At 37.8% G+C, this 20588-nt stretch overlaps 1 long non-coding RNA gene across 4 annotated transcripts; it reads right to left on the bottom strand.

The window, feature by feature from the left end:
- Positions 1-3573: 3573 nt before the first annotated feature.
- On the bottom strand, positions 3574-20431 carry LOC139963020 (uncharacterized). Of its 4 annotated transcripts, none has more exons than XR_011791471.1 (8): positions 20070-20431; positions 17634-17786; positions 16489-16732; positions 15472-15624; positions 13447-13605; positions 10334-10465; positions 8680-9096; positions 3574-5932 (listed from the first exon to the last, which is right to left on the bottom strand). It is a non-coding gene; the product is annotated as an uncharacterized lncRNA (long non-coding RNA). The 4 variants fall into 4 exon arrangements; XR_011791470.1 differs by having other exon boundaries at positions 20155-20431; XR_011791468.1 differs by having other exon boundaries at positions 3575-5932; positions 20128-20431.
- Between the last annotated feature and the right edge of the window lie 157 nt (positions 20432-20588).

Genomic DNA, 20588 nt, shown 5'->3' with positions numbered 1-20588 from the left:
TTCCAAACTCTAAGCTGGTGCTTCAGCCTAGATAAGCTCTTCCACCCTCTTGACCCACCCCCCCCCTACCAAGTCTACCCAACCCCCAAGTCCACACCTTCAAGATGTTTAACCGTTCTCTTGTACCTCCATCTGGTTTACGTCACTGATCGACATGTATATCCCGTCGACTCCAAATATTTGGAATTTTAATTCCCTTTTCCCAATGTGTCCCAACCAACTTTTGGTGGATAGACCACCCCAACCCCCCCCCCCTCCCCTTCCATGGTACGCCATTTGACGCAAGAATAACACACCCTCAATGCAACTTATAGCTAATGGACACTTTCGTGTTATGATTATATAGTACCCCAAATGAGCCCATATCCAGCGCCACAATGTAAAAAATTGTTCTAATAAAAATACAAAACTCCTAGTAAATGCCCACCACATTATTTTTGGTAGCACTAAAATATCTGAAAAAGGCAAATCTCTCTTAGAAATATGTGATAAATACAACGATAATTAACCAAAATACCAAAACTAGGATAAACCCAATAAACAATATTACAGAACTTCTTGACTACCCATATAACCTCAAATCACCTCGCAACTAAAACACATTCGATACAAATCCTAGAAGATGACTAAATCAGTGACCATTTCCACTCGTTTTTGAGCTAGACATAAACCTCAACCGCATACCAAATAACGAATTGACGTATACTTACAATAAAACAGACTCCCCAAATACAACAACCAAAACAACGAGCTAAATTACATCGACAATTACTGTGACAGCGTTGCCCATCATATCTTCAATACTTTCAAAAGACACTGTCCCTTAAAAACAAAACAGAAAACGAAAACTAAATAAGAATACCCTTACACTTATGAAACTCAGACGTCGCCTACGTAGAACTTATATAATCTACCGAGACCCAACTCTAAAAACCCAAATTACCCAACTTAAATAGCAATAAACAGACAAATATTGGCGGATGAACAAAACCGCGTCCAAAACAACTGCAATTCAATCATTAATGATAAAAACCAGAAACACTTTTGGAAAATTAAAAAAAAATCATTAACCCCATTACAACCCCAAACACAGGCAAAACAGACCAAGGCCTTAAAGATAACGTAGGTAACCTCATCACAAAAACTCAAGACCAAATAAAGCTAATTGAATCGTACTTTAAAAGTATATTCAATATCTTCGATGGCTCCTCATACGATATCAGCTGTAAACACGAAATAAACCGTACAATTATCAGTAATGCAACCAGCTTTAACCCCAACCCCTTAGGATGTCTCAACGAAAACATCCCTCTACTCAAAAATATAGATATAAACAATTGGTATAGTGCCACTAAAAAATGCACCCTCCACTGGTCTTGACAACATAAATGACCAAATGATTAAAAAAATCCCCTCCGATAAATTCATTAACTCTCACATTTTCCCACTATTTAACGAACTCCTTAGACTGGGTTATTTTCCAACCCCATGGAAATCCGCGAAAAAGATTTTAATAGCGAAACTAAGTAAAGACCGCACCAAAATTCAAAACTATCGACCAATTAGTCTCCACCCAGCCTTAGGTAAGATTTTCGAAAGAATTATAGATAACCGCACCAGAACCCACCTAGAGCAAATTAATCACCTTTCCCCGTATCAATCGGGCTAATTCCGCGCACACAAATCTACAATAAACCAAACTTTCTGCTTATCTTTTAGGCAGAACAAAGGTTTGAGAATCCTTTGTTCGTTCTAAAAGTTTTTCGGGTTTCTATTGTTCCTCTGAAGTTGCAAACTGACCCAAAAAGGCCTATAGAGGGCGCTCGACGCATCTTGCCAGTCATACGTGATTTCAAAGCAGTCAAATCAAACCTTTCTTATTCATAAATGTTCTCCAGTTTTACGATGTTGTTTCCTCGGAAGTTGTATGCCAAGCGATAGAAGTGTTCAATGTATTAATCGTAATTTTTCCTTCAAAAATGGAACGGAGGGTGATAAAATACTGCCTGATACTGTTGTTTTAACTGGTTGTTGTATATTAATAGCTTTCAACCGCTCCGCGACATGAGCTATGCAGATTCAGGAAACGTTGCCTTGACCATTACTCTAGCAACTAGGCAATCAAAAGAATTAAGATCTTTTAAGGACTCAAAAATGTAGAATTTATATTCCAAAATGTTTCAATACCCAGAGAGAACAGTCTTCCTATGTGAAATAAAGAAATACAGATGCTCTATGTAGCACATGGGCATATTCTTTGATCAATTTGAGCAAGAAAAGCGGCTCTGCCACCCCTTTAATAATTAATGAGTTACATGACATTGTTTTATTTTCACTATTTCAGTTTCAAGTTCAGTACACACTGAATGTTTCGATTCTCTATCTGCCTTCAGTTTAGGTAAAATCTTGGGATTTTCATCCCTAGATATCGCTGGATATTGCTAAAAATCCATACAGTACAGTGTTCTTGGTCTTTTTCGGGCATGATCTTGGGAAATTGCCAAATCGGGAGTGGTCACACTCCGTTTAGGTCAGTGCACAACACGACCTCTAGACGTCACTAATACATAGCCCTATCACTAGACTTGTTATCGATGAAGTGGTGTGTTGCTGGATTTTGTCAAGGTTTTGGTACAACGGGCGAAGGTTATTAAGTTTTGTAACTCATCGGGAATCGATAAGACGGGGGTGGGGCGCAGTTGCGTAGGAAGGTACTTTGAGTGGGGGGGGGGGCTGAAGACTCATGGCCGGCTTGGGGGAGGGGTGTAAGGGGAGGGGTGTCCCCTCCCTTTGGAACTTTTTGGCATTTCCAGGTGGCCTCAGGTGCAATTTGGTGCAATCTAGCACTTCAAAACCCACTCCATTTTGTAAAAACTTGCATTTTCACCTGGCCTTATATGCAATTTGGTGCTCCAAATGAGATTTTTTTCTCATTTGGAAATGAAAAAGGGGTTTAATGACTTGCGAAGCGGGTGGGGGGGGGGCGAAGTTATAGGTGCGTCCGCCTGCCCCCCCCCCCCTCCCATGCACTTCATGATTTATTTTTAGATTCATTGTATGAGTTACGGTACTAGGTTTAGGGTAACAATTAGCATTCAGGTCGGAGTATAACATTTTATCTCTGGATGGCAGTCACGGTGTTGCATCGAAGGACATATGTCTAGTACAGTTCGCATATAGATCCTAGTCTAATACATGTTCCCGACGACTCGGTCGAGTTCGAGACCAGCCACAAGTGGTTTCATAGCACAATTGTACAATTGGTTATATATATATATATATATATTTATATATATATATATATATATATATATATATATACATATATATATATATATATATATTTATATATATTTATATATATATATATATATACATACACACATTAGTGAGAGAGGAAATATGAAAATGTCAAAATGGAGTTGTCGGTGTAAGGAGGCGCACGCCCCTTCCGAAATCATCGATCCTTCACAGGCTACCCTGTGTGTATAATAGGGATCAGCCCTGTAATTATGTCACTGTTCTTCTTTCTCTTCCCGGTTTCTTGCCGTTTTTTCTCCTTTTCCTCTATTTCTTCTTTTTCTTTTCCCTTCCTTCCTCCCCTTCTTTCCCCTCTTTTTCCCCTTTTTTCTTCTCTTTTTTTCTCTCCTCTTTTTCTTACCCGGGGTGAGCGCGCCCCCAACGCCCCCCCCCCTGGATACGCGCCTGATCAAGGTGGTCAGAATTTGACCCTAAGTGACCTTTGACCTCTTCATAGAACATTCAGTTCTTGTACATTTCTGAGCATGAGGATAATCACAGCTTTGATTTTGAAGCTATGTCGACAAGGATTTCAGGCTTTTGGAAGCTGATGACTCCAATTTACATTTGACCTCTTAACAGAACTGCTCAAAGTGTAATGCTCAGTGAGGGGGACCTACCACCTAATTATGACATTTTACCGATGCTACAGATGTTCACTAAACTCGACTATAAGGTTTTTGTATTTTGGCCGCTGATGACCTCAATTGACCTTTGACTCCGCTCAATAACTGGAGCAGCCAAAGAATTCATTGCTGTAAATTTACATCCTAATTTTCCTGAAATTCATGCAAGATTATGCTTGGTGAGTCATTCTGTTTACAAGTTGGAACATCACATATAAATACGTTTACCTGCATACATACACGCCTAGATTCCCTTTTGCATTTTGGCTAGGAATCAATCAAAGATTGAAAATTCCTCTCTTATGAATTTACAGACTCTTTATGCATTAGATTATCTTTTAGCATCATCACATGACCATCCTTAACGAAAATCCTTTCATAATTTCCATCTGTAAATCTTAGAAAATTTTCAACACGATACCCTTGGAAGAGCACTTTTGAAAACATGCAAGAGAGAAAAAAACCTGGTATTTTTAGGTGCAGGACAGATATGGTTTTATGGTATTGCAGAAGTATTCAAGACTATGCATGAAATAAAGATAGATTTCCCCAGAAAAAAATTCTGCCAAACTGTTCCTTAAAATTTAGGAAAGCAGTTTTTCAAGTGTTTTAAGTACAGCTTTCATAACAGTGTTCTCCATTTTATCCCTTGCTATTTCAAGGAAAAAAAACCGCATATCTTAGTGCTTCAATATATACACACATGGTGATACAAAAACAAGAAGTAGAAAAGCTTACATATATATACAATATATATATATATATATATATATATATATATATATATACTGGTATATATACTGGTATATATATATATATATATATATATATAAATGAAAATCGTAATGAGTTGGAAAATCAAGAACCGTGAAAACTTTCAGCCTCCACCGGGATTCAAACCCGGGCCTCCCGCTCTGTACACGGACACCCTAACCACTAGGCTATGGACGCTGATTGTATGTCCAGAGGTTCGAAACCGGTAAGGAAGGTCATGATTCCACTGTAGGCGTTTGTCACCTGTATCGAACAATACTAGTTCTGTTTTTGGTGACATATTTTGCCTTACTCTAGAGATCAAACATGATGCTAACCAACTCGAAATCATTTGTGATTCCTAAAGCCGGATCTCAAAAGAGATACTTCGAACAGACTTTATGTTTATGCAATGGAGGTAAACGACAAAGGCAAATAAATATATATAAATGAAAATCGTAATGAGTTGGAAAATCAAGAACAGTGAAAAAACTTTCAGCCTCCACCGGGATTCGAACCACGGGCCTTCTGCTCTGTACGCGGACACCCTAACCACTAGGCTATGGATGCTGATTGTATGTCCAGAGGTTCGAAACCGGTAAGGAAGGTCGTGATTCCACTGTAGGCGTTTGTCACCTGTATCGAACAATACTAGTTCTGTTTTTGGTGACATATTTTGCCTTACTATAGAGATCAAACTTGATGCTAACCAACTCGAAATCATTTGTGATTCCTAATATTCCTATATATATATATATATATATATACATATAGATAGGTAGTACTCTATTCGATTAAGCCCAAAAGGGTTTCTTAGTTGACTTCCTTTCACATTTTTTACTTATTTGTACTTATATTGTCTTGTTCACCTTGTAATACTATGTGATGAAACAAATAATAATAATAAATATATCTTTTAAGAAGCTGCAACATCGGTGGCTCAAAAGTTTGTGATCCTGAAAGTTCAAGACCGGCAAGACTATCTGGTAGCTGGATCGAATCACTTTCCGATTCTTCTTCAACTTTAGTCCTATTTCTAATCCCTTTGGAGGAAACTTCCATCGGCTTGTCACTTTGGATTGATGAAGCGTTCGGCACGTCGCTACCAGAATTGGAACAAACTTTTCTGTCTTCTTCTGCCTTCAGGAGGTTATCGTCTTGTAAGCCTTTCCTGATCTGGTAAGAGTTAGACCGTACTTTACTCGGAGGTGAGATGGAGGCTTTCATGTCCATAATGAAACTAGAGAAGGGATCTGAATCGAAAGACATGAAGGAAAAATTCATAAAAAAGATGACTTTAGAAACAAAGTTTAACAAACCTCAGTTAATTTGTTGTGAACAGTTGAAAAACAGCGCTATAAGGCCAGGCTGGATTTTTTATGCCACTTTTAATTTTTAAGGGAACGACCCATTAATTTGCCGAGGTTCATCGGTTTAGAGTGACAAGACTTTTTAGTCTAATACTTTAACCATTTAGCTCAGTTCCTCAGATCCAACACAAAATCACAACAAGAGCATCAATGATGCAGTATCTCAATACTGGAAGTTCTAATTTCGATTCCTAGTTTCATATCTTTGCTCTGTCTCTACAATTATCAATATCAATATATATAATATTTTTGGTCATATAGTTTGACGTCAATGGCAACAGTCAAATAAGAAGAGGCGAAAAACTCGACTATATTCTTGATGCCCGCCTTGAGAAAGCTAGGCCTATCGACCTACTGTAGGTTACTGTAGACTGTAGTGGTGACTACCATCAAAACTGTGTACACTTCCAATTATCAAAACAACCCACGTTTTTCTATCTCAATAATTTTGACATGAAGATTTCGTGGATTTATGACTTGGAAAAAATAATGTACATATGTAGAATATAAGTTTTAAATTGAAAGTGATGGGTGGCCTCCTCCTCCCCTAATAGCCACCCCAGTTCCTCTCCATTTTAGTATTTTCTTTTAATTCTTTGTATATTTGATGTCAAACATCACAGGTTCAAAAGAAAGCTAAACATACTTCTTATAACCTTATTATATCCTTATAAATAAAACATAACCTTATCCAAATTTTATAGTCTTATAAAAGTTGTAATGCTATGGCCGGCTCCTCTTTTATACATACTCCAGTGAAAATAAAATGTGATAGATCTTTATAATTTTTGTTTTTAATTCTTTTTTTTTGGGGGGGGGGGTTAAAGAAACATACCAAACAAGCTGTTAATTCATAATGATGCTTCATTATAGAAATGCACAATATACACTCTATTCCAAATGAATAGTTGTTGTATTATCCCATTAACATTATGTTAAATTTATGGAGTCACAGTTAATATATAAGTTGGAAACTTAACTTAAAAATTAAAACACACTGTAAGGCAATCAAACAAACTTACTGTACCATGGCCCAAAACTGCCTGAACACCACCAGTACAATGCTAATGTGGCTATTACTAAATGAAGGCCTAATATAGAATGCATTAGGCCTAGCCTAAACTTGTAGCCTTCAGCAGCACAACAAAGTGTATACGTAATTATACAAAATACCTGATGGGCAATCAAACAAACTTATCATGACTCTTGCTCTGAAAAACTACCTGAACAGAAGAACAATCCTTAAATTGATATTACTAAAACCATGGAGCTATAAACAGACGAAGTCCTAATATAAATTAAATGCACAACAATGTGTATGTGGAATTAGTGTGCAATACACGACCAGTGCCAGCATCTCACAACAGTACAGTAAATTGGTCGTGAGGGTGACCATTTTCGTATATCTAACATGTAGCTGCCATGAGGCATAGCCAATCTGCTACAAACCAGACTTGGAGGCGGGGCTTGAGTCATAGCCAATCTGCTACACAAGACTTGGAGGCGGGGCTTAATCATCAAAAATAATGAAACAAACAAGTTTTGGAGCGTGTGCAAAAAGGCCTTATTTCAACTGTTTTTCAGAGTGATTTGGCCAAATTTGGACATAAATCGGTGAAAAAGTCATAGAATGAGATACAATTCTGGAATAAAAAATAGTAACTTTTGTTGGCCTATATGATATATGCTTGCTCTGGAAATTCCAGAGAAAAAGAACTTTGTATGAAGACGCTGAAAAATTTTTAAGAGAAGAGAGAGTCCCACTTACTGTTACAATATCTCTATACATGTAATGTATTGAGATAAAAAGAGATTTACCTGTCTCAAATGACATGTTTACAGTGGTAGTACAAATTTGTCAACTTTTGGATAGATGATGTTTAATTTTCATTCAATGGGTGCAAGGGTGTTGTTGTTTTAATATCAAGTTAAAGGAACATGCTTTGGTTGAGTGAGTTATAAGAATTTATGTAAAGCAATGGGTTAACAAAACTTAACATTAACATTAAAGCCTGTTCTAAAAGAGCTGATAACATCATCAAGTTAGCCTTTAAAGGAACATACCGGAGGTTTAGCATATTTTAACGGTGAATAGCTTGGAACTGGATCAGCAGTGTGAGAGTGTAAAATCTCAAATTAATCTTGTTCTGGTGGACTACGACATTATTGTGCCTAAATTCAGCCTACATTTGTCATTTAGGTAGATACTGAAGAAGTGACGGATATGAAGTCATGCTGTCGAGGAAGGAAACATTTCTTTTACAATTTTATTAATTCTTATTCTCATTTCATTATCTGACAATAACACGGATGGAGAAATGTACTACATCTCAAACCTGCACATAATCAGAAAGCAAAGCCAGAATATTAAAGTGGAGGGTGGAGTAGAGGCAATAAGTAAGTGTTTTGTAACTATTTTGAATACATGTGCTGAAAGTTTCTCCATTTTGTTTATCATTATATTGATGATAACACTAGAGATTCTGTTAATGGAAAAAAAAAATGCCACCCCACCAAGATGGGGAATATTTTCACTTTCATTAAATGGCGTGTTAACTTTTTCCCCATAAGGTCTGTTCATACCACCGTCTCTTATGCTATTGTCTTGTACAGGAGCTGACGTCACTTACTCTCTTCGTTGAGATCTGGGTAGGAGTTGAATTTAAGCCCCAATGAATGAGCTGGAGCTTGCGGATTAAACACCAAATGCTTCATCACCTACAGCAGTGGGTAGTTTCAATCAGCATTCTATTAAACACGAAATGTAGTGTAAGCAATGAAACTTGAAATTTTCAACATGTTACATGATGTTGCATGTTAGTCGCAATTTAACATCTGATGATATTAAACACTAACATGTTAGGACAGTCCTTGAACAAAGCAATTAAACTTACATTAAACTAATTACTATACTCAAATTGACAGTTGAATGATCCATTAAGTAATAGTTTTGTCATCTCACCTTCATTCTGTCATGGATTGCTTCATTAGTCATCTTAATTCCTTGCATACCTTGAAGGTAGCCATCTTTATCAATCATATCTTTCCTGAAACTTGCCTAATAAACTCCCTTGTTATGGGATCTTAGCATCTATTACAATTAAAACATAATTACAAGATGGCAATCTATGGTACTCATTTCTTCTATGATGGAATGGATCTACAATTGACCCTTAACAACTGCATAAGTTCTACTTTAAAATTTGTCCCATTATAGTCCACATATTTTGTGGTTTAATGACTTTTTCCAACATACCGACAAGCAGAAAATGGCTACACTTTCTGGGTATTTGACCTTTCACCTATGACATTTAGACAATCACCCAAGATCAAGTTTACAGTATATGGTCAGGCACCTACCCACCAAGTTTGAACCTGATCGGACTAACAGTCTAGGACACACTCTTTTGCTCAATTTAGACCAACTTTAACTTTAACTTAATTGACCAGTTAACTACAAGCCTAAACAGCTAAATCTGTCTTGTTTTAAACTTTGTCTCTTCATTCTCTACATATAATGTGGTTTAATGCCTTTGTCCAACAAGTTGGCATGCAGAAAATGGCTAAAAACCAATTTTTAGATTTCTTGACCTTCGACCTCTTTGACGTCATCAATCACGCAGGCATGAGTTAACATGGTCAGGCACCCACTCACCAAGCTTGAACTTGACAGGAATTTGGGTCTAGGAGGAGTTTGCGACATATTTAATTTTGCTTACTCACTCACGCACACACACACACTCACTCACTCACATTTTTTATGTGGGGTGAAGTACAATATGTCATCTCCCTATACATTACATGAAGGGAGATGAGATCAAAACAAACTCAACAAAAAGTCACAAACAGTTCTGCTTTACAGCAAGAAATAGATAGTGGTCTACTTTAAAATGCACTGTGCAGTTTTCAGTACAGTCAACTGTTCAGAGTGTAAATTTAAAAATCATATCGTTACAAGCAGCTTATTTTAGCCGCCCACCCCTCCTCCACTCACCCCCACCCCAAATAGACTTCTATTTATCTTCCCAATCCTTTACAACTTGAGATAGTTTAAAATGTCGTTAAAAAGACACATATTTACCTTTCAACCAGTTACATTTATAGTAAGTAAACATTCAGTTTGGGATTATCCAATAACTTGTCTCAATAAAGTACATTGCATTTACTTTTCCCAGTCAGTTTTTTATTTTTGAATTGTTTTACAAAAGAATAAAACATAGATAATATGTTGCCAGCTGACAAAACCTTGGTTCAAATAAAACATGTTTAGAGAGTGAAACTTACTTATGACTGGTTAAAATGTCCCTGTAACTATCGCTACCACTGGACTCCGTGTTCAGAGATGAGCCATGCTTGTCCTCCGACTGAGCCGTATCTCCTAAATTTTCTATAGGGACCTTTTGTGGGGAGAATAAACTGCAGCGGAAGATGAAAGAAAAGAGAACCAACAATGTAGACAGACAAAGGGTGAAAGAAGAACAAACAAAACACACTCAATGAACGTAAGAATATGTACGTCAGGAAGCAGGTCGATGGCAAAATACCTCTTGCGGTAATGAGCTTAAAAATCATCCATCACCGATAGCAACAACTGCGGTATGCCCTTTAACCCTTTCAATGCCTTAGGTGCCCTCTTGATCATCCTACAACTTTATCATCTAAGTCATGGCTCTAAGACTGTCCAAAACTCCAGTGAAATTTGCGCCAAGAGCCAGTAAATATTGAGCAGCTGCGGGAAATGTTAAGATTTTCATGTACAGTTTTAAAAAAAACACTGAAAGAAAAGTTGCTTTTAAAATTCTGTCAATTCCACATGTTTTTTCTCACTCTGGAAACCATGCCCCCTGGTGCCTTTTCACAAGTGTATGTAAATAGCCTTGTTTTCCTACTAAAACTACAAAGTTGCCGTAGTGCCCTGCCATCTCGATGAAAACCAAAGACAATTTCGAATTCTCTACCTTGAAATAGTGGCTGTGCCCCTTCGGATTCTTAATGAGAGTACATTAATAAACTGGGTACTTAGGTAAAAGCTGCAATTGCTGATTTAAGGCACCAAACTGCATTAATAAAAGCTTTCAATATATAAATATCTCTGCATCCTACCCTTTTGGTTTCTGTTACAGCTTATTGTTGCTCCATTTACTGATACTGTTAATATAATAAACTATTATCAACTTTTGTTTACCAAAATATTCTATTTTGATTATTCTTGTGTGCAATTACTCCATCGTAATGTTCAACTACAGTAGTAGCAGTGTGGTCTAACAGTTGAATGTTAAATGGATTCCTGAGGGGTGAGAAAGGTAGGGATTTGGGACAGGTACAGTGACAGGACTCACAGGAGTAAGGATTGGGGGGGTACAACAATTACAGCCCATCATATATGGAGGGACTACGCCTACCTGCGGAAAGAAATATGATGTTTGTCCAGACGAAGGACAGATTTATCCTCTAAACTTGACAACTTAGGGAAAAGCTAGGGCAGTAGAATATTTGAAAGAGCTATTTGCATTAGAAAATACAGGAATGTCTATGAAAACCTCCAAAATTCTGGAAGGATACAACAGCTCCTGAAACCCTACTTCTCTTGTCCCTTGCATCATTGACCTTACACCCCACCCCTCTCCCCTCCGTCCTTTCACTTCAAATCGCATGGACGCATGCAATAAAATACTGCTTAGTCATTCCATCAGCATGGCTGGCATCTACTGCATGTCTAAATTGTCCTTGGGTCCACAGAATGTGTTTTAAGCACAGTCCCTCATAGTGCTGTGCCGTTTACACGTTTAAACGTGTAAACGAACGAAACATCGTTTAAACGTTTAATAAAACCTGATGAACGTTTAAACGAAACTATGATATCCACCGAAAATTAAATTATTGGCAAAAATCACGTATCAATTCCCGTGTTTATTTTGTCTACTACGCGAAATAACAACACAACTTACGATCAGTCGAATCATAAACCGCTAACGTAATCCTACTATTGTTACCCACCGATTTATCCGGCGATATGAATGGCTTAAACTTGAATGCTGTTATCCTTTTGTGAAAACTTCCTGATTCGCGGCACAAGTGTACTTTATATCGAGCCGACAGCGGCGATGCAGATAATCCAGTCAATGCATGTTCGATCGAAATGATTACAATCCCTATCCATCACGTTGAACTCTCCGACCAGACAATACCGGGTCTAATACTCGACTTGGTAATAGTTGTTCAAATACATGATCAAAGGAAATGTATCGATTGGAGATTGTAAAAAAATACTCGGAAAACCAGTAGAGAAATTGCCAATTGTGTACGAAAAGTAAGTTCGGTCCTTTCAAATTTTACGAAAGATCCAGCAAAACACTTTCGAAAAATTCACGCGAAACTGGCATATCGTGTAAATGCAACTAATGTCATGTAAACAAGGCTCTAGTACACCCATTTATGAATAAACCGTAAGACGACATCTGGTGTTAAGCAGGGGGAAAAGAAAGTATTTTCTAGAATTTCCAAAATACGGGGAAAAAAATGTCCTACCATAGTTAAGTGCATAGCAAATAGCCTAACCACCTCGTTTGTTACGGATCTCACGTAACTACAAAAACACAACTAATTGTATTTTGCGAACTTGACGTTTTCTACAAGAACATGGAAATAATGTTTAGCATTAGTTAATCATGCTGTGTGGCCTAAAACATATTTTATTACAAGGTTTACTTTCATAAAGATGGCCATAGCTTGATATCTTGTGCTGCGTGTATGAACTGTGCAGTCTGTGCCTCGTGTATCATGGGGAATACTCCATGAAACGTTTCTTGGAAACGTGCCAAAAATGTTAACAAACAGGTGTTAGACAGGGGATGAGCGCAGTTGTTTGGCAAAGTATCTGGGAAAATTCTGAGCACATGTACAGTATCCTACCGTAGTATTTAAGTTCGGTTAAACCGTACTGCAGTTGTAAACTGATGTACGTTTAGTGCGCGCTATTGATTGTTAGGCAGTCTAGAAACGGGGCTTTGCCGAACGTTTTTTGTTTCATAATATCGGAGGTTCTGTAAGTTAAACTTTTTAAAGATTGTAAGACAGATTAAATCTCTTTTCATTTTATAACATAATATAGCTACTCTAACTTGTCATTTAAAATTTTTCATCAGCTTCGTGACAATTTAAATTAAAAAAGTTGTCAGTATTTTGCATCCTCAACTGCGAATTTTTTTATCGCCAGACACGCAAAAATTTCCTTTTCCTTTTCCGGGGTCTTTGCCCCACCAGGGCCCTGGCTCGGCGTTTTCTCACGATTTTCGCAAACGTTTAAACGTTTAAACGAACGAAAAATCAGCCGTTTAAATGTTTAGGTCTTTAAATGAAAACTCACAGCCCTAGTCCCTCAGTTTGGTGCTACTTACTCACTCTGGTGGGAAACTTGAAACAAGTTGGCTGCCTTTCCTCTGAAAATTTGATCACTCCCAGCATCCATTATTAAGCATAAGCACTAAGATGGCCTTCTTCCCTCTAAAATTGGATCTCTCAAAGAATCCAGTATGCATGAGCATTTAGCTGTGGCCCTAAAATGAAAGAGAAAAAAGTTACTTGTTTACTTTGGTCCTGCTTGTCATAGGCATTTTGTCAGGGAAACTTGAAACAAGTTGGCTGCCTTCTCTCTGAAAATTTGATCACTCCCAGCAATGCATCCAGTAAGCATTAGCACTTAGCTGTGGCCATGTAATGAAAGAGAAAATATATACATGTTACTTCAACGGCACTGCTTTTCAAAGGTATTTTGTCAGATTTTGGTGCAAAAAGTACTCAGGAGAGCTGTGTACTAGATGTGACCAGATCTAGAATGAGGCGCTGTTCAAACAATGTTATAACTAGTTGTAGTCGATCATATTGACTAGTTTCTCAGTGTAAGTCTTGTCTTGTATCGTTCTATGTGCAGCTATTCAACTGCTTAGACTTCCAATAAATGCTTACAAACAAAACTAATGAATAGGTCAATGGAACATTGTTGTATTTTAAGGATAAAAACTGATTATTATTTAGAAGAATGAGTAGAAGGAAAGGCATGTATCGTAGGTGTAACAACAACCTTTAATCCAGGTAACAGGTTTGGCTTAACAGCTCATACAGATGATGCCAACCAGACTGCCTAGCCCTTCTGATTCAGATGTGGCAACTATTTCCTCTTGCAAACCTGCTCATACAAGGCTCAGCATAGAAGAATATAGAGAGTAGTTAACTCACCAGTTAAAGCAGCATTTTGCGTTGGGTCGCTTTGTTCCACCTTTTTAACATGTGCATCGATTTTTTTAGATGTATCAATCATAAAACAGCAAACTAAGATACCATCCAAGTTTCATCCTGCCAAGAGCGTTAATTAGCGAGTAATTAACGATTTATGTCGATAACGAGTAAAAGTGTCCTCGACAAAGTTTTCATATCTCTAAATCCACTAGTTTGAATTCCACCAATCAGTGAATAGTATGTTTATTCATGAGCATTTTGTGTTTGGTCGCCGTTTTCTACTTTTTTGACATGTCCATCGAGTTTTTTACATACATCAAATCACAAAACAGCAAATTAAGATATTAGTCAAGTTTTTCCCTGCCAAAAACGTTAAATTGGCAAGTAATCCACATACAAAATTAATCGCATTCAGTTCCCAAACCCACTAGTTTGAATTCAACCAATCAGAGATGCAGGTTTAGTTATGAGCCATTGCTAAAAATAGATGCAAGACTTTGCGTTGGTACAACCAGGGAGTTGTTATGCAACTCTCTGGTACAACTGCCATATAGACTGTACACAAATCAAGCGTGGTGTTATATTATGTATCTGTCAATGACGTTCGTAGTGTTTAAATATTCATATTATGGGCGAGGTTTATTGGGTTCCCAACGGAAAATATCTTGGAGAACAACAAAGTTGAAAGTTGCAATTTTTTCGACTTTTATGCCACCATTTGAAGTAAAATAAAAATAGATAAGCTAGTTATGTATGTCGTTATGGCATAGTGGAGTCAGTGAGGTTGAGAAAAATCATAGAAAAGGACGCAAAATGCTGCTTTAAAGGACATGAGATATTTTCAACTCAGTCACAACAAACCATGCGCTCAGACCTAATAAGCACCATGTTGGCAAGCTTGATCAAATGGCTCATAATTGCATTGGTATACCAATGCCATTAAAGTGTTTGCAGAATCTAAGTGTTTGCAGAATCTACAGGAAACAGTTTAGTAAATATGCAAGTCTTATTAAGAGCCTATGATGGCTCACAGAGAGACAAGCAATGGATGTGGGGTTCTCCCTATATCTCTTTCTGATATTGAAGAATTTGTGGGACTTGATTCTAAGGTTGTATTTGGATGCATACTCTGTAGCTACAAAGGTAAACTCTTGCCCATCTGTTAAGTTTAAACCAAATTAGCAAACCTGGCAAGAATCCCTCAGAACTAAACATTGCATTGCAGTCAGGCTTGCATCAGATGTTGATCAGTTCAAGTGCAGCTCGTAGATGGCTCAGCAGCATCTCTCTTTCAAGTCCTGCTTTCAGTACACTAGAGAAGTCAGCCAACCAGTTTGGACCTACATGTAATGTGAGAAATGAATGAAAATGATATGGCACAAAAGAGGGGTCTAATTGAGAAGACACTGCAACTGCATGGCCTCTCCAAGACTCTCCAATTTTTTGCAGAATATGATCGTCAATATAATAACCCTCTGAGTAATGCAAAGAGGAATATGCCATTTGTTCCTGCAAGCCAATGCAGAGATGTAATTGTTGAGAATGTCACTATGGAGAAATTTGTTTATCAGTTAACATCACAATAACAAGTTGTACTTAATTGGTTTGCAGGGGTCACAAGGTACAATGTCCAGGCCATGAGGGCTGTACAGCAAAGATTCCAATATCACAGATGAACATTATTGTGGAAAGATTTGTGCATCCAAATTACTTACAGGTAAGAACCCACTAAAGGTCAAGTGCCTCACAACTGATGCTGATGGCAAGGCATGTAAAGGGTTCAGTAGAACAATGGCCGTAACTACTCATTCTGAAACAGAGAACCTGTTAGACCAAGTACACTTAAACAGGTCACTCCACAGAGCACTGACTAAAGCAGTACTCTCCTCTGATATGTTACCTGCAAAAACTGTGACTGAGAAGCACTTGATACAAAAGTGCATTGCAGAGGACTTTACCTACCCTATACAGGCAGAGGTGACTGCTTGTAGGAGAAACCTCAAATATGAACACTGTAAAAGTTGTGAAAGCTTTATCAACATGTTTGGACAACCTTGCAAAGTGCTACAGTGGAAATCATTCATATTGCTCAAAGCATTCATTTGTATGCAAGGGGGGAAGGAAGTACAAATTTCCATTCATGCCAAATGCTTCAAAGAGATCTCTTCTTATATCCCACACTGACAGGAAAATTAACAAAATACCTGAGACACTCATCTGCAGCAAACTATTATAGTTGACTTGTTTTCAGACTTCCACTCAAAAAGCAGAGGAGTCAATAAGGCTTTCACGGTGACCAATCCAAAACACAGCACCACATTTTCACCCAACAGTCAGTACAGGGACCCCAGTGCCATACACATCACAAATAATGGACCTGCCTGGAGAGTCCATAGCCAGGAAGGTGCAGGATTAAAGGTGAGCTCAAATAGCACATTTTTCCAGACTCTGAAATTGATGTAAAGAAAACAACAGTATGATAAATTACATAAGAGAGGCAGAGCATTCTGAAGGAGGAGAGCACAACTCAGAGAGAGAGAGAGTACAAGCTACATGGTAGAACTAAAAACATAAACCAGTCCAGTATCTATTAAAGAGATCAACTGATTCATGACCACAGTTACTCTAGGATGTAAAACTACACTGATGATGAAGATGACAACATTTATCAGTGATGCCAGTAATTTAAACTGAGTCCTATCCACACTCACTGTGATGATCTTAAACAGTATGACTCACTCAGGGAAGCAAGCAATTGGGCCAGTGACCCTGACCTTGGCAAGTGCCATCAAACTTGCAAGACCTTCTGCTGTTGTTACACTGCAAGATTCTGCTGAGAGATGTGACACCTCCACACATAGGCTGTTGCGGCATATGTGGGAGATGTCAAATGATTTGGTACTTGGTATTTGATTAGATGGCTAAAAGGCATTGGTATAGTGTTTACAGAATCTACAAGACACAGGTAAGTAAATTTGCAAGTCTTATTAAGAGCCTATCACAGTGCTATGATGGCTCAATGAGAGACAAGCAATGGATGTAGGGTCCTCCTTATATCTCTTCCTGATGTGGAAGAATTTGTGGGGCTTCATTCAAAGTGGAGTGTTAGCTCAGTGGTTAACGCTGGTGCCTTCCAACCATAAGGTCCCAGTTCATATCACTCCAAGATTAATGTATGTCGTCCAGTTACAGAGTTATTGACAATTGACAATTCATAATCATGGACGTTAAATATGAATGTAAGAGACTGACTTCGGTCAGCAACAAATGTTGTGTTTGGATGCACTCTCTGTAGATACAATAGTGAACTCTTTGCAAATCTATCAAGTTTAAAACCAAAGTAGCAAACCTGGCAAGAATCCTTCAGAACTAAACATTGCATTGCAGCCAGGCTTGCATCATATGTCGATCAGTTCAAGTGCAGCTCGTAGATTGCTCAGCAGCATCTCTCTTCTCAGTCCTGCTGTCAGTACACTAGAGAAGTCAGCCAACCAGTTTGGACCTGTAATGAAAGAAATCAATGAAAATGATATGTCAGAAAAGTGGTGTATAAAGGAGACACTGCAACTTCGTGGCCTCCCAAGACTCCATTTTTTGCAGAATATGATCATCAATATAATAACCCTCTGCGTAATGCAAAAAGTAAGACTCCATTTGTTCCTGCAAGCCAATGTAGTGATGGGATTGTTGAGAATGTCATCATGGATAATTTGGTTTTCGTTATGTGCATACAGGAGGAGAACACAACTCAGAGTGAGGGAGAGAGTACAAGCTACATGGTATAACTAAAAACATAAACTAGTCATAAAACTTGCAATACCTGTTGTTGTTACACTGCAAGATTCTGCTGAGAGATGTGACACCTCCACACATAGGCTGTAGTGGCATATGTGGGAGATGTCAAATGTTTTTCGGTACTTCAAATTTTGTTTTCTTTGCACAATTCTTGAAGAGCATATATGCTGGAATGAGGACCCTGATGGCTCTTAATTCTCTTAGCTGCCAGGGGTGGCTTTGTTACAATTACTGTTTTGTTTGCCTCTACAACATACTGTACAGTAGGCTTGACAATCCCTATCAAAGCAATCAGTGTCCATTTCTTGTATGATGAAGTATACCACTTGGACAAATGAAAAAAAGGACAACTGAACACCCAACTTTGAATGTAATACCTTAAATTAGATTCATAGTTGGCTCCATCACAATGGTTCATCATAATATCTGTATTCCTAGACTAATAACCACATGAGTTTAATTATCATCATATAGCAACAAAGACTGCAAGGGACCTAGAATATACTTGTAAATGTTTCTTATTTCCCACAAGCATTAAGTCCAAGACAAATTTTAGGTGGTGCCAACAACTTCAATATATATTGTCTGAAAAACTGAAGTTTCATGGTGGCTCTCACTAGCTATATGGTCAATAATTTCAATTTAAAAAAAAAAAACGGGAATGTTTGGACAATCTTTCAGATCAACCAAATTTAAGAAAATTATTTTAAAAGGCTCAATCTCTTTCAATATCAGGAAGATTTGAGGCAAAAAGTTTCTACAGTTGATTAGTTCTAAACTTCATGTAAAATTTGTCTGGTTAATTGTGAACCTCCACAATTTCATTATGTTTTTGCATATGGATATAGATTTGACAGGTGAACAATGGGAAAATGGATCACTTAAGCTCCGTTTTCTGGAATATCAGAATTATTACCTTCACTACCGATGGGAATTTACATGCCCACATCATTCCTCATAGCTAGTTTGACCTATATGACAGTTGTTATGAACCCAATTTTCAGTTGTTTCTCCATAGGGTCAATTCTAATGTAACTCTTCTCACAACTGTTTATTCCACATCTATAAGATAGGTTCTACTCATATAAGTGAATGAAGTGTAAATGTTTCAAAATATTGAACCTTCCTATCCAGTATATATGACATTTTGGGTAATTATATGTAAAATTCCACCTGTTTTTGGCCGTTCTACTTTTGTGGGAAACGGTGCAGTGCAAACTTGCATTGAAAGTGGTAATTAACAACCTGATTATGAGCAGGGCTCACTAATTAGGCCGGTCATTCAACATATTTTAATGGATTAAAATGATAATTCATTCTTCTAAATTGTAGTTTAACCATAAACATAGCTTGAAAAACAGCTTGTTTCTTAACTTAATGATCAATGTTGGTTCCTAACATAGTTCATGATCAGCTGTCTGCTGCATTCTGTTCATTGAGTGTTTGTGTAATGTGGCTGAGCAAGAGGAGCGTAATTGTCAGGGCTCCGTGCTGTTGGATAAGGGGAAATCACTGACGGAGTGAATGAAAAGCAATTATACAACCTTAAACAACTGTCGTCTGGCCTGTTATTTGTAAACAAACTCCATTAACTTCCCTTATCCAATGGCATTGCTGGCATGCTCAGCCATATTGCAAATACAAAGTTAAATCTAGTAAGAAGTAAGAGTCTAAGACTAGAGTAAGACTGAGGTGGCTTCTGCAATTACATACAGTACTCGGCAGAAATAGCCTAGGCTACATTATGATGGAAACTCCGTCTAGCCTAGTGACAATTAGGCTAGGTGCCCAAAGTATTAATATTCTCACTTTTAACATCTACATTAACAAAGCCAGCATGCATGGAATGTTAGGCTTCCTAATCCATGCAAGTCTGTTGTGTAGGAATGTAGCTGCAGCCTAGGCCTCGTGTTAATATTCCGACTGTTATTCATTCGCTTAATTCAACCGAAGTGTGTTTTAGTCAGCAATATAGATAATCCTTACTTACAAGATACAACTTTGGATTGTCAGGAAATTGAAACATTCACCGTCAAAAGATAACTCACATTTAAGTATATGAGTCGGTTACCTACCGACTCAACAAGCTAAAGTTCTCTTCGGCCAATATGTTTCGTTTTCGACGACAACCTTTGGAACGGTCATACTAATTAGCGTCAACAGGCCCACTTCACGACAACTCACGACAACTAAAACGACGACTAACAAACTAAAGACAACAAGTTTAAAATACCATCAAATACAATAGTTGTAATCAGAGTGTATCTGGAAACACGTTTAATACTGACTGAAACTAGCGTGCATACATATTTTTCACGGGTGAAACTGTGTTTGTCGTAAAAATCGTCAACTTTCTCCGTCCGTGCTACAGTATTGCGCTTGCGCAATGATATTGGACCGCACCATTACACTACAGATAAGTGCAATTTTTAAGTCGAGAATGGTGCCCAAACACTCGTGTCAATGTAAGAAACTCTTCATACTATAGTTTTATTTACAAGTATTTCTT

Source organism: Apostichopus japonicus, chromosome 21 (assembly GCF_037975245.1).
Source record: "Apostichopus japonicus isolate 1M-3 chromosome 21, ASM3797524v1, whole genome shotgun sequence".
NCBI lineage: Eukaryota > Metazoa > Echinodermata > Holothuroidea > Aspidochirotida > Stichopodidae > Apostichopus > Apostichopus japonicus.
The sequence above is the reverse complement of the archived record's forward strand: the minus strand, read 5'-3'. Positions and strand labels throughout refer to the sequence as shown.